This window comes from Lemur catta, chromosome 3 (genome assembly GCF_020740605.2).
Source record: "Lemur catta isolate mLemCat1 chromosome 3, mLemCat1.pri, whole genome shotgun sequence".
Taxonomy (NCBI): Eukaryota; Metazoa; Chordata; class Mammalia; order Primates; family Lemuridae; genus Lemur; species Lemur catta.
Window position 1 is genome coordinate 20,937,010 of NC_059130.1, and position 14,304 is coordinate 20,951,313.

Below are 14,304 nucleotides of genomic sequence, written 5' to 3' on the forward strand. Positions count from 1 at the left end.
TTGGAATCTTTTTCTAAGTGCCTGAGTAATTCAGACTGAGCTTTCTTGTTGACCAAAGCCTCTTGGGTAATACCCACAGGAGGTGTAGTCTTGAAATCTGCCTTTGCTGGCGCCTTGTTCAACCCAGTGCCTGTGGCTCCCAGCCCATTTCAACAAGAAAACCAAAATAACTTCCGCCATGCTATAGATAACTACAACCATAGTTTCTTCACATTTTCAAAGAAGCATAGAAGTGAGCAAGTGATAGTTGAGGAGCTGGTGGATGTTTGACGGTATAGAGAGATATTGTAGACCTTGCATGGTCAACATCCTCCTTCCTGATTCCTTTGCTGCAATTCACAACACCCCCTTTCCACCCCCAGCCCTACCTCCCTTCTGTGCTGAATTTCTTTAACTCCTGCGGTACCCTCTATAACTGTCATCAACAAAGTCATGTCTTTAACTGTGCAAAATCCTTCACCCTCTTGCCTTCAACCTGTCACTGCTTCTCAAACCGTTCAGTCCAAGGATGAGCATTTTCTGGAGTCTAGTGGGTGTGGAGTCCTTGGTGTGTTTATTCAGTAGCCCTTTCTCCTCTGACGCTCTGACTGCCAGCCCACACCATGCATGTTGCCTCTGCACCCGCCTTCCTCCTGTCCCAGCAACATCCATGTCCAGGGCCTCGTTAGCCTTGCACTTGGCTGCCTCTCCTAGCCATCCACCTGCATGCGTTTACTTTGTCTGGATCTAAAACTGCTCGTGAAGGTTGAGGTGACTTTCTCTCTTCTCTCTCCACAATCCAATCAAAGAGCAATTTTCTGATTTTATTATATTTGCCTATAAGCCGTCTCTAGGATCCTCTTCCTCCTTGCTTTTACTGCTGTGTATACCTTCTGAAAGCTTCCTTGACTCTGCCCTCTTGGTTGCCTTCAGCTCTTGGATTATTTCATGAGTCTTGTCATTTGTCTCCTCTTTTCCTTGACTCTTCCAAGGGCTCTTTCTAAAACAGATGTGCCTGTGCCCCTCCCATACATTAAAACCTGCTTAAGACCCTCCTGTGCAAAAGCAGATGTCAGACCCGAAGGTGATATTGGGGGTCCTTTACAGCTAGCTAGCCCCTGGCTACCTTCCTATCCTTGGGTCTACTCTACTAAGCCGGCCTACTTCCAGTTCTGGAGCATAGCGCTCCTTCCATGCACTCCACCCCGCAGCAGGTTTCTAGAAACTGAGCCAAACGTCGCCCCTCCTCCCACCTTCTCTGGCTTACCCTGCTACCTCCCCCTTCCTGTTTCTATTAGTGTACTCTCTGGGTTGCCTCAGGTCTTCACCACATTGTGAACACCTGCTTCCCACACAACTAGCATAGATTTGGTGCTTCAGATGTTGAACTCGGTGTTTTTGGCCATGGAGGGCCTGTTCTTGGCCCACTAGCAACGAGGATGCTGAATCCTGGGTATTTACCTGGATATGTTATAATGCCTTGTTCTGGTGCCAGAAAACATTTCAGTCCCAGGCATTGTCCAGACCAATACATGTAGAAGAACTTGTGTGGGAAGTGGTAGCCTGCAGTTCTCCGGAATGAGAAGTCATGTCCTGGATGCTCTAGCACTATTGATCATGAGCTCTTGACCTCCTGAGTCAAGGTTGGTACTTAGGGTTGAATCTTCACTGCCCTATTTTTTCTAACTCCCTGCCCACCAATCCTCCGACAGACCCACCCTTCTGGTGTTTAGTGGACTCCTCTCGTGCCGCCCCCAAGTGTTAGTTCCTCAGCACTGGAGTGAGACCTTCATTCTAGGATTCCAGTACACTCCTAAACGAGTGTGGATTTTTTCTTCTTCAACATCCAACTTGTCACCCCTGGGGGGACAGTAGCACACTTGGTTGTAATTTGGGATTGCTGTCTGCTAGAAGATGCTGGGAGCATTAACAGGACCTGAGAGTGTTTACCACATAACCTCTGAGAGGCAAAGGCCAAGGCCTCAGCATGATGGTGCCACTCTGCTAACTAACTTTGGTGTGGGACTTCGTCCCCTCCAACTCCTTACGCACCTGGTGGTGTGTTAGTCAGAGGTAAGTCTAGGGTGGTGCCCAGACCGGCAGGTGGGATATAATTGGAAACCGGATAGCACCGTGCTGAGTGGTCCACCCCTCCCCTGCCTAAAAGCTGGGATGGGGGGATTGGTAAGATGAAGTGACTTCCTGCCCCCAGTGACAGCAACGAGCTGGGGCCACAGTGCTGGTTTCTTGCCTCTGGCCCATGCAGTCTCCTGTGCCACAGGGCTGTGTCCCTCCTGGTGGTAAGTGCCATCTAGAAGAATGTGCTGCTTGGCAGGTGGACAACAGGCCTCTCGGGCTCTGACTGGCATCCCTCTCTCAAGCAGAGTTCTGTCAGCGCTGCCAAAACCCAGGGAAGTGGGACCAGGTCGGGAGGCTCGGTCTCATGCCATTCCTTACCTAGCTCAGAGCAGTCCAGCCCACCTGCCCTGGGCATGGCTGGATCACAGGTCTCTCAACTCCAGGGCATTTTCAGCAGAGCAGGCCAGCCCGTGCCTGCCTTTTGCTGTGGGAAGTTTCTGGAGAGGGGAAGTGTTCCTATGGGAGAGGCATGAGAAGAGTCGCTGCCTTTCTCTCAGATGCTTGCCTGGGAAGGAGGCATCCAGGCTGGCGTGTGTGCTGGGGGAGGCAGCAGCCTTGGCCAGACTTCTGAACAACTTCACTCCATCCCTTCAGTATGGAGAGTGTGTGAGGTTCTGCTCCAGAGACCTGTTGGAAACTACAGCCATGAGAAAATGCAATGCCAATTCCTCCTATTTGACTAAGGCTCTAGGGTTTGCTGAGTACACATTACATACATGTTAGCATGTGTGCCTCCCACACCTGCTTGAAAGGTAGCAGTGTTCCCACTGCAGACGGGGAGCTGGAAGCTCGGAGTGCTTCTGAGTTGCCCAGGGTGGTTCGAGGCAGAGCCTGTGCGCAAAGATCTGACGGCAAAGCCCCTTCTCCCCACTATTCCAGCCCCAAGGGCGCTCTGTAAGCCAGAAATCACCCTGCAAATGTTAATTGTCATGTCAGCCGCCTCTCAAGGGCCTAAGAAGTGTTGAGTTGCGTGGTAATAGATCCGTTTCCACTTATCCAGGAAAGGAATTCCTTGGACGGACCAGCGGCTTTTCTCAGACAACCCTCCCTTTGTGGCCCAGGCGTGGGGGGACTACTGAGGGCTCGCTGACGTGTTTGGGAATGCTCACCATGCTCACCGAGCACCAGGTCCCGTGCTGGGTATTAGCATTGAATCTCCCAACGGCTCTGAGATAGGACGATTATATTTACAGATGAGGCAACCAAGGCATCATCATACAGCTGGCATAGCCAACACCTGGCTGTGGGCTGACTCCGGGGCTCAAGCCGTCAGTCCCTCTACAGTGTGCTATTTTGTCTTCATCCTGTATTTTACAGGGTGACATGTGGAGCAGGCACAGGAGAGCAACTATGCTGCCTTCCAACAGGAGCCTTTGTAGAGGAAGGGGGAAAAGGCCAAAGCAGCTGAGTAGTTAAAAAATTGAGCCAAATAAGTTAAAATAGGGTGGCTACTGTGGTTGCCAGAAAGTTTTAAATTAGAGTTGAAATTGAAACAGCATCCTTTCCCCTCCTCCCCCCCAACCAAGAAGCCATATAACATAGGGGTATTTAAACTACCTACAGGCTGGTGAGGAGGGTAGGCGAGTGCCCGAGGGCTTTTGCAGAAGTCAGGAAACCGGCCTACCTGTGGCTCTGGAACAATGAAACCGAGAAGGGAGGGGACTCAGAAAGCTAATAGCAAAACCCCAAGCAGTTCCTGGAGTCAAACACCTGTGGATTTTCATGCACTAAATATAGTGGAAGTTGGGTCATCTTATCCTTAAATAAATACTACAGCTAGCAAAGATTTTTATGAAAAGAGTCTTTACATTGGCTCAGGTAAGCAGAGGCTGGAGAAGCAGCGCCCGGGCGGCTGTGGCTGGCCCTCGTGCCTCGCCACCCCCATCTCAGGTTCCTACGCAAAACGTTCCTCTGTGGTTTTCCCTGCTCTCCGGTCAGCTCCGTGTACTGTATTGTCCCTGTGCCCTTCATCCCCTTCCCCCAGCACGAGGGATCAGTTTCCTTGGCCTTCATATGATCTGACCTGGATGGCAGGAGAGGCATCCCCTCTCTCTCCAGCTCTGGCAGCAGAGGCAGCTTTTCGGCAGGCTTATTTTCCATCCTACTGTAGATATTACTGAAAATGACTCTTTCTTTGACTTCGCCTTTTGAATTTTGCATGTTGCTGAATGGGGCACAGCCCCTATTTCAGGAAACGCTGTATCAGAGCTCATTGCCAGGTTCTCGGCTCTGAGGCCCCATGAGTCATGCTTCCAGTCCCCTGTCTGCGCGCCAGCTGGGTGCCCAGCTGGGTGCAAGGACTCCAAGGTGAGGAGCCGTTCAGAGAGAGGAAGTGGGGCAGTGAGCCAGTGAGAAGAGCTGGAGGGTCCAGCCCAACGTGCCCCTCTGCTCCCTCATGATCCACAAGCCCAGCTGTCCTCGTGGTACCATCATGTGCTGACTTTGGGGTTGCTAGGCATTAGAGAAACAAGGTGTTTTACATAAAGCTCCAAGCCCAGTGTCAGGGGCCCATAGACAGTATCTATTACTCGATATCCTTTGCCCTCCAGGAGTTTACAGTCTGCTGAGGGAGTTAAGGGCAATTTCTAAGTGGGTATTAAAGGCACTAAGATGTGTGCCACAGGTTCTTTGGCTGTGTGGGACATCAGAAGTAAACAATAACCCTAGCTACAACTTATTGAGACCTGTGAAGGCCAGTTAAGGGTAGCACCTATACTATCACTGATGCCAGGTAAGGGTGGTAGTCTCTCTCCCTACTCCACCCCCACCCCCAACCCCCGCCGCCACCTAGCAGATGAGGAACCAAGGCCCAGAAAGGTTGAGCAACATACCACGGCCTTCACAGCTGCCTGGGCTGACAGTTTCACACCCGGTGCCAAGATGGTGTGTGCCGTGCCCAGCTGCCGGGCTGAGAGCCTGGGGTGCCCGCCAGTGCTCTTGCCCTGGCAGCCCGCCCCATTGCCCAGTGGCCCGTGGGTTGCAATATCATCATAATTCCCACTAAATAACCAATTCGCCTCACTCCCGAGGTACTGCCAACTCAATGGAATTCCCCAGAACTTCGCATCAACTTCCCCCACCCCTGTGCTGGGGGTAAGCAGAGAATAAAAGATACTGTTCCGGAGGACTACAGTGAACTCACTGTACAATGAAGTCATTTTGTTCTTTCACTGAACAACTTCCCTGTCCCAGGAATTAGAATCTACATGTTGAAAAAGCCCAGAACCCTCCTGCTCCAGTGTGGCAGGCGCTTTTGTAACTGTGTGACCCGCTGGTTTTGCTGGGATGTGCACATTTCTAATAATGGTGATGATAAACAAAGAGGACTCTGCGTGGTAGGGGCGAGTCCTCTGTCCAAAGCTGCTGTTTCAGATGTTCCTCCACCGCCGGAGCCCTGGAGCCTGCCCCACGGGCCCCCACCAGGGCCTGCGTTCCTGGGACCTGGGACACACTCATATTCCCCAATGATTGTGTTTCCCTGGGAGACAAGTGCCTCCCCCAGCCCAAGGGCATGTAGTGACTTCAGATGGGGTCAGCATCCCAGGACCTATGGGGCAGGGCGGGGGCCAGAGCCACGAGGGATGGCATCAGCTCTCTGGAGTTTCTGGCCCCACCACCATGGAAACCAATTAGATAAATAACATTCTGAGGATATTATGAGGTTTTTCCTAGATCAAGGCTCAGCTATCTTTTGCTGTAGAGGTCCAAATGGTCACTAGTTTAGGCTTTATGGGCTATATGGTCTCTGCCACATCTATGCCACCCTCTCGGTGTATCATGAAAGCAGCCATAGATAACACATAAATAAATGGACATGACTGTGTTCCAATAAAAATTATGGACACTGAAATTTGAATTTCATGTAAATTTCATGTAACTTTCATGTATCATATTATTCTTTCCCCCAACCATATAAAATTCATTCATTCTTACTTGCAGGCTGTTTGCAAACAGCAGGACGGATTTGGCTGCAGTTTGCCAGCTGCTGGTCTCGGTGACAGGCCGATCCACAGCAAGACCCTCCCCCTGGTTTTTCTGTCACCACCATCCCCAGCCCCACCATGTTCCTCAGTGAGGTGGAACTACAGACTCCAGCCCTGTTTCCTGGCTGGCTCCTCTGCTCCTCGTCACGGGCTGGCTGCAGCTGCCAGGTTGCACATGCTGGGATGAGTTGCTGTCACCGCAACTCTGAAGTCTTGAGGGTCCAGCCACATGGGCATCACTGCACTCTGGCCCCAGAGGATCATCTTGGCCCACCTTCCACCATATCCCTCACCTAGCCAGGGAGGCTCCTTTCCCCATCACAGTCCCGTTTCTTCTGTGTTCCCGGCAAGGGTAGACTCCCTCCCTCGGTCCTTCATAGAGCTCCCACATATTGCAACACCTACTAGGCAGGGTGGGTCCACTCCTTACAGCTCCTTTCCAAGAACTCAGGACAATTTTCTTGGGAATTTAAAATTGTTCAGTCAGTGTACCCTTCCTGCTGGCACTGCCCCACGTCCCAAGGCGCTCCCCCAAGGCCAAGGTGAGCGCTTTGGGCTGGCATCCTGGGCGCTCACACACACTGCAGAGCCCTTGACCACTTCTCTCAGGGGCCCTAGGACTGCTTGAAAGTGCAGCAGCCAACTGGACCCCCACGGTGGGCACGTCCACATAGTCTGCCCCTCCTGGCTCAGACCTCCCTGGCCCAGGGGCTCAGCCTCTGCGTTTGGCTGGCACACAGGTTGTCCGAGGGCTGGAGAAATGATGACCAGGCATACCAAAGGCCCGTGCGGCGTGGAGGTTCCAAACTGAAAACTATCCATTCAGGCTCACCCTAATGAGTCTAAACAGGGATAGGGAGGGCCCTGACAAAATCAGTGTGACTCTAGGGGCTGTTCACATTTGCAAGGGACAAGATGAACGAGGGGCTGTAATGAGAAAGGCTCCTCTCTGCCAAGAATGAGAAGACTCGAGCCATGAAGGAAGGTATCTGAAAAATATTTGGCCTAAATAAGAAGAGCATGGAAGGGACAGCCCCGCTGGCCCGGGAGGGAGAGAGGGAAGCGCATGATGCCGCGTGCAGCCAGCCCACTCTGCTCACTTCCTCCTGGGCTTCCCTCTTTTCCTTGCGAGAGGAAACAGGCAGTGAGAGTGAGACGTGAGTGGTGCTGGGAGGTCAGATGGACTTTGCTCTGCCGTTTCCTAACTCTGTGACCTTCGGCAAGTTACTTCTCTGTTTCCTGGGCTATAAAAATGGGGATGCTTACCTGCCATGGTTAGCATAAGGATTAGAGGAGGTAAAGTCAGTGAGGACCCTGGTGCTAAGGAGATGGTTAACAGATGACAGCCTCTGTGTGTGTGTGTGTGTGTTTAAACAAGGCGGTTCATCAGTAAAGTAGTGACCTTTACTTTAGTCCTCAGAATGCCTGACTAAAATCACCTGGGGTGCTAGTTAAAAATGCAGATTCCCAGGATCCCACCCCCAGATTCTGATTTATTAATAGTAAGTCTGGGCTAGGGCCAAGGAATCATACCCAGATAGTTCTCAGGTGTCCTGAGTTTGGAAACCACAGCCATAAGGTTAAGGAGGAGGCCCATGACAAGAACAGGGTCAGGGTCAACCAGGGAACCCTTAGGAGCTGGAATACAGGTGCCTAGTCTCAGAAGGTAACATCCCAGGGACAGAGAACATTTGAATACACATCATAGATCTTTTTTTTTCAGACAGAGTCTCATTCTGTCACCCTGGGCTAGAGTACAGTGGTATCATCATAGCTCACGGCAACCTCAAACTCCTGGGCTCAAGCGATCCTCCTGCCTCAGCCTCCCGAGTAGCTGGGACTACAGGTGCGTGCCACCACACCTAGGTAATTTTTCTATTTTTAGTAGAGATGGGGTGTCACTCTTGCTGAGGCGTGAGTAAGCAATCCTCCCGCCTCAAGCAATCCTCCCGCCTTGGCCTCCCAGAGTGCTAGGATTACAGGCGTGAGCCACCGCGCCCGGCCACATCACAGATCCCAACAAGAAAAAAAGGCAACCAGAAACATCAGATCAGTAAGCTAGATGTCTACACTTAGGATTAGTTTGCAATTTTAAGAGGTTACTCACATGGATTTCATAAGAGAGACCAATTTTTCTGTCATTTTTTAAGCCTATTAGATCAGGGTGCAGAGAGACAGTTCTGTTTTGTGTTTTTAGTTCACTATTGTTAGTACAGTACATTTTTACTTCAGATTTTGATAAAAAAAATCATTGTGCCTGAGTGGTGATAAACATCAAGGGGATTTGTGTTTTGCAGAACAAAACTGAGTCCAAGAATGGAGCTCCGCTCAGTGGGTGGTGGTCAGAGATTTTTGGAGGTTTCACTCTGGAGGGGGAAGCTTCCAGCAGGAAGGGCGGGTGGCCAGGCAGCTCTTCCCTCTGGAGTCCTGACTTTAGTGGCCTGATCCCTCTGCTGCCCCAGGAAGCTGCCTCTCCTTCGTGTGCTGCTCTACATGGGCACTGGCAACGCCTTCGTTCTCCGGAGCTGGCTGAGACAAGCTGGATGCTTCAACAAGACATATTACTAAATTTTAAAGGAGAGCAAAAGGAAAATCAATCTAGAAAGAATGAGAATTATAAACACAGGACAATGTAGAAGTGCCGGTTCCTGACACTCTCCTAGATAACCAGGTCCTCCGGGCTCCAGTCCACACCTGCTCCACTGCCCAGCTCTGCACTTGAGCTCTCAGGGGCCCCATCTGAGCCGCCACTGGGGGGCCCACAGTTACTATCACCATGACTCTTCCTTGACCTTGACCTCTTGGCCCTCCCTGGGTTCAGATCCCAAAATCCTGCTGCTCTTTATCCAGGATCTTGCCTATCAATTTTTACATCTGCTGAGAGACTTCCCAGCAAAGACCTCATTGTTTGGGTGAACACACTCTGCCTCTTCCCTGTGGACTACTAGCCATGGCATTCATAAACTGAGGACAGCTCACTCTTGGTGGCATGGAATCGTTCCCTTGCAGGTACCTAGGGGCCTGCGTTCCCCACTTATCCTCTCTGCTGTTGGAAGCCCTGCTGCAATCAAGTCACTCTGCTCTCCATGGCCTGGACTGCAGATCACTGGAGGAGACATCAGCCCTTAACAACTGTGGTCCCCAACCTCCCCCGGGCCAGTACCGGTCCATGGCCTGTTAGGAACCAGCCACACAGCAGGAGGTGAGTGGTGGGCAAACAAGCGAAGCTCCATCTGTATTTACAGCCGCTCTCCATCACTCACATCACCACCTGAGCTCCACCTCCCCCCACCACCACCCCCAGTTTGTGGAAAATTGTCTTCCATGAAACTGGTTCCTGGTGCCAAAAAGGTTGGGGCTGCTCTTTTAAAGCATGTATCCTCTTATTTTCTTATAGACTTAAAAAGCTCATAGAGGGGTGGGGGTGGGGGGTTTGAAAAAAAAAAAGCTCATGGAATTATTCTGGGGACACAGAAGACTTCATGGAACAGATTTAGGTAAAGAGAAAAATGCTCACCCCCAAAATAAAGTATTAGCTAGATACCAGAGAGATTTGGTCCTAGCTGGTGAATACTGGGAACCATTAGTTATATATACTTCAGATTTATTCATAATCTGTCATGTTCTGGAATACCAAAAGTAATTCTAATAATGGCCGAATTTAACTAAAGTTTTTAACCTTTTTAATCTTAAAATGTCCACTGATCCATCACATTCAATGGCAATATTCAATGTTTAAAGGAACGTAAAAACAAACATGCATACAATTGCAGTTTCCACAAAGATCTATTTCATTATTGGTGGTTAGTACATTTAACAGTTTAATACATTTAAATAATGTGTATTTGCCTGACTATAGCATTGATAACAAGATAGATAACCAATTCAACTAAAAACCAGCTGACAAGTAAAGTCTAAATATTTAAAATACAGCTCTTTTTAGATTCTCCTTTGTTTAGATCACCTTTTTGCGCGGGAGGGAGGTGGGGAAAGCTTGCTGGTGACAATGGAAATACATTAAGGCCAAATCTTTTGTGACCCATTCCCAGAAGTTTCTTTCAGTGATTAAGCCTCCAACTCCAGGGCAAGCCCAAGTTTGTGGCCTTTAGAACCAACCCTCTTCCCATCCACCAATGCAGACAGTGTAGGCTTCACGCAAGGCCTCAGGGTCTGAGTGTAGCCCGCTCCAATTAAACTAGAGTCATTGACTTTTCTAGAAATGGCAGCAGTGAGATGCAACTGGTATTTAGCTGTATTGCCCAAATGAGTGCAGTGGGTCCCTGATGTCCAAACAAGGTTAACTAAAGTTTCAGAATGTTCATATACTTTCTGATAAATTGATCGTCCAAATTCTGTCCCATCATTGACATTAGTGTGCAGCTGTAAGTCCCCAGTCCTGTAGCCCAGTGCAAGTTTATCCCTTGTCAGCTGTGATTTGGCACTGTCAACATCTCCTGGTACCAGCAAGGCAGCCCTCATGACCAAACACAGCAGGTTGCAGGTCTGGCAAAATCAAAGTCAGCATCACAACCAAGGTTTATGCACTTCTTCTGGTAAGGGGACTTGATTTCACTGCATTTCTTTCCTGTATTTGGTGAGAAGCCAGTATCATATGTCACAGTTTCAAACTGTGACAAATCTGGTCTTCAATTGTGATTTCTGTTCCCAGGGTGTTATCAGTGTTCCATTTTTCTGTGAAAATCAGCCCATACTCACACCATTCATATTTGGTCTCCAAGGTCCCAGGAGAAGTCTGATGCCATCTGACTCTTTGTCCTTTGTACATGACCTATCCCCATAGCCCCGGTCCTTTTAGGGTCTTCTCATTACTTCTGGTATTCTGAACTTCCTGATAAAGTGCCTTGGTCTGTGTGTGTCTGTATGAGTGTTCATGTGTCTTTGTGTGTGCATGTGTATGTGTGTGTGCATGTGTCTCTGTGTGTGTATTTGGGCGTATGTTTACATTCACTGTGCTGGGCACTCCATGGATGATTCTAATCTGAAAGTTATATCCTTCTGTTATGGGAAATTTTTCCTTTATTATTTCTTTAAAAATATTTTCTTCCTTTTCCCTTTCTGGATTTTTCATTATTCACATATTGGACCTCTGGGCTAATCCTCTAATGTTACTGTTTCTCTCTGGTTTTCAATCAGAAGTCCAAAATTTCTTTTGAACTAAACCACCGCATCAATAAAAACAAATCTGTATTCCTGTAGTGTTCGAGTAGGTAGGCTGTGGTCACGACAGAAATAAAATCTAGCAAGCACAACCCTTCAGCCTGTGGTTGGGGTCTGCTTTGGTGGAGCCATCAGGGGGCCCAGGTCTCCAGCCAACCCCTCCCCAAGGCTGGGACCTGCGGTGATGGGAGTCAGTGGATTTGCAGTGGAGGCTGCTGGGGCTGATTTCCTGGAGGCCAGAGCCCTGTCTTTGGGAAGTGGAGCAAGGGCGGTGGGGAGTGAAACCACTGGAAAAGTGATCATAATATCAGTGCTGTTTTTCTTACTACAAATCTCCATAAGACCCTGGAAAAAGGAGTATTGCTAAATAGGGGATCTATTTTGGCAACTTAAGAAAGCCCAGCTGACTGGAAGACTCCTGGCCCTTTATCTCTTATCTCCCACGGCCTTCTGGTGCTGCACGGCTGACCGTCCTGCAGCTCAGCGGTTGGTGTCGCTGGGCCAGCTTGCTTCTCACATACCCAAAGATGTGCCCTTTGAACACAAGCACTTCAAACATTTTACCTCCGTGACAGAATTCTCTGCATACTTTCCTGCCTTAGTAAGAATAACAAAATGGCAATACGATTGCTAATAATAACCAAGACTTAACTGAGTTTGGCACTAAGTCTTTTGCATGTGTTCATCAATTTAATCCTCACAACAACCCTGTGAAGTAGGTACTAGTATCATCAGCATTTTGTAGGTGAGGAGACATGTGCAGGGAAATTAAGAATCTGCCAAGGCATACAGATCACACAGCTAATTTTATCTATTCTTGGCCTCTCAGAGATATGGTGAGAATCACCAAGTACTGGACTGTAGCTGTGAATGCAGACACACACATGGAGGGTCCTGGGAGCTTGAGAACTGCACTGAGGCCCCTCACGGGTAGATTCTTTGGGAGTCCATTGAAGACCTTGTACTGGCAGCACTTACTCTGCACGTGACCCTGCAGAGAGACAAGCCCTGGAGGGGTCCCCTAGAAGAGAGAGGGCGGGGAGATTGGTGGGGACAGGGAAGAGCAGGGCACTTGGAAGCTACGTGGCTGGGGGGAGGTGTCGGGGGGACGGAGGGCACCGAGCTGCACAGCTGGCGGCCACAGTGGGCTTCCCCCATTGTGCAGCGGCACAATTGCTTTGTTACTTTGGACAATTGGGTGGGCCAGTCGACTTAGGCTCCCCTGTGTAGACAGCGATCCTGATGGTTACCTGACCCCACTGCGTGTTAACTAACACATCAGTAAAATGGGGAAAATCATTCTTAAAATGTAGGTATGATCAACTTGGATTGACTCCGATATGTACATAAAGTGCTTAGCAGAGTGTCTGGAATGTAGTAATAACTCAGTAAATGGTCTTAGCTATTTCTAATAATGAAGCTCTGGAGTGAGGCCAAGAGGAACAGTTGCCTTTGGTTACATAATCCGTTCTGTCCATGGCTTTGAATTTATTCTCAGAGCCACAGTGCAAGTTTCTCTGGAGGGAGCTTGTTCTCTGAGAGGTGAGCAGCTGGGCTAGTGAGCTTCAACCCACGTTCCCGCCCCACTGGGCAGCCTTCCTGAGCACAGCCCCTTCCATCTTGGCTCCCTGGGCCTTGGCTTGCTGAGCCTGGCTTGGGGCAGTCAGATGACTGGTCCTCACTGCACCCAGCTCACGCTGGCAGGGATCGGGCAGCCTGCACGTTGAAGGACTCCTACGTCAGCAGCTCTGGAAGCCAGCAGATCCCAGAGGAGACCAGAGGCCAAGAGCTGGAGACCCCCAGAGGCCCAGCGGCAGACTAGTCTAGAACAGGGACGTCAGCCCTGGCAGCACATGGCTCAGCCCTGTGGAATCCAGACTGTGGTGGCTGCAACTACCCCTGTCCCCGCTCCTTTCTCCTCTGGCCCAGCTATGGGCCCTGCCCTGTACAGACAGGAGGACTCCACCTCCTAGAAGCCACACCCCCTACGGAAGACCACCAGGTAAGCCAGCATGGCTGGACTTGCCCCCCCATGCCCCAAGGAGGCAGCCTCTTGCTCAGCACAGAAGTGGGGATGGGCACAGTTAGAAGGGACAGGGGTAGGGGATGCAGATCCAGAGGGAGGCCTGAAGGAATTTATCTTAATGACCAGTCTGGAATAGAACATTTTTTTAAGAAGAAAAGTAATTTCAGTATTTTGAAATATTGTATCTATTATTTAAGGGAGAACTGATGCCCCAGGAATTTCCTACATTTTTCCTTTAGCATCAAAACCCACTCTTTAAAGCCATCTCTTTTGGATGCCCACGGTGCAAGGCAGGCTGGAGCAGAGCGGCGGTGCTGGGGCTGGCTGGGCGGGGGCTGCCCTGCGGTGCGGCGCTGCCTCAGGGAGCCCTTGACCCACCTGCACAGGACCACAGACCGTGCTTTGAAACCCCTCCACGATGAGAGCAAGGTAAACCGAGCACTGCCACAAGAAGCAGGGCCCCGAAGTAACAGCCCACGTCCCACTGTGCCTTGTAGGCAGAACCACCTCCCATCCCACAATTTAAAGATTCAATTCATGCTCCGTCTCTGAAATCCCACTGCTTCCAGACTGCTGGATCCAAATAAATGAGCATTTGAAAATGTAATTTTTGAGTTGATGAGATGAGAAGATTTATACTTCATTTTTTCTTTATTTGTGTAATTGCCACCCAGTTGCACGAATAAAACATCGCCAGTGCCTTAGAATTCTCAAGAACCCCCCTGCACATCACTCTCCCTACCCCCTCCGCTGACTTTGTGATAGTTCTTTCTTTCCATTATAGTGCTTAGAGATACAGACACAGGTGATAAAACTATAATGAAAAGAAAAAAAGTGGCGGTAATTACACAAATAAGGAAAAAGTGAAGTATAAATGTTCTCATCTCATTAACTGAAAAATTACATTTGTATTAGTTTTGCCTGTTTCTGAGGTTTATAGAATTGAAATCATAACTTTATTCTGGTGTAATTTGCTTCTTTCATTCAGCAGGATGTTTG

The 14,304-nt window shown here is 49.6% G+C and overlaps 1 pseudogene; it reads right to left on the reverse strand.

The window, feature by feature from the left end:
- Nucleotides 1-10,166: 10,166 nt before the first annotated feature.
- LOC123634763 lies at nt 10,167-10,887 on the reverse strand (annotated as a pseudogene).
- Nucleotides 10,888-14,304: the final 3,417 nt, after the last annotated feature.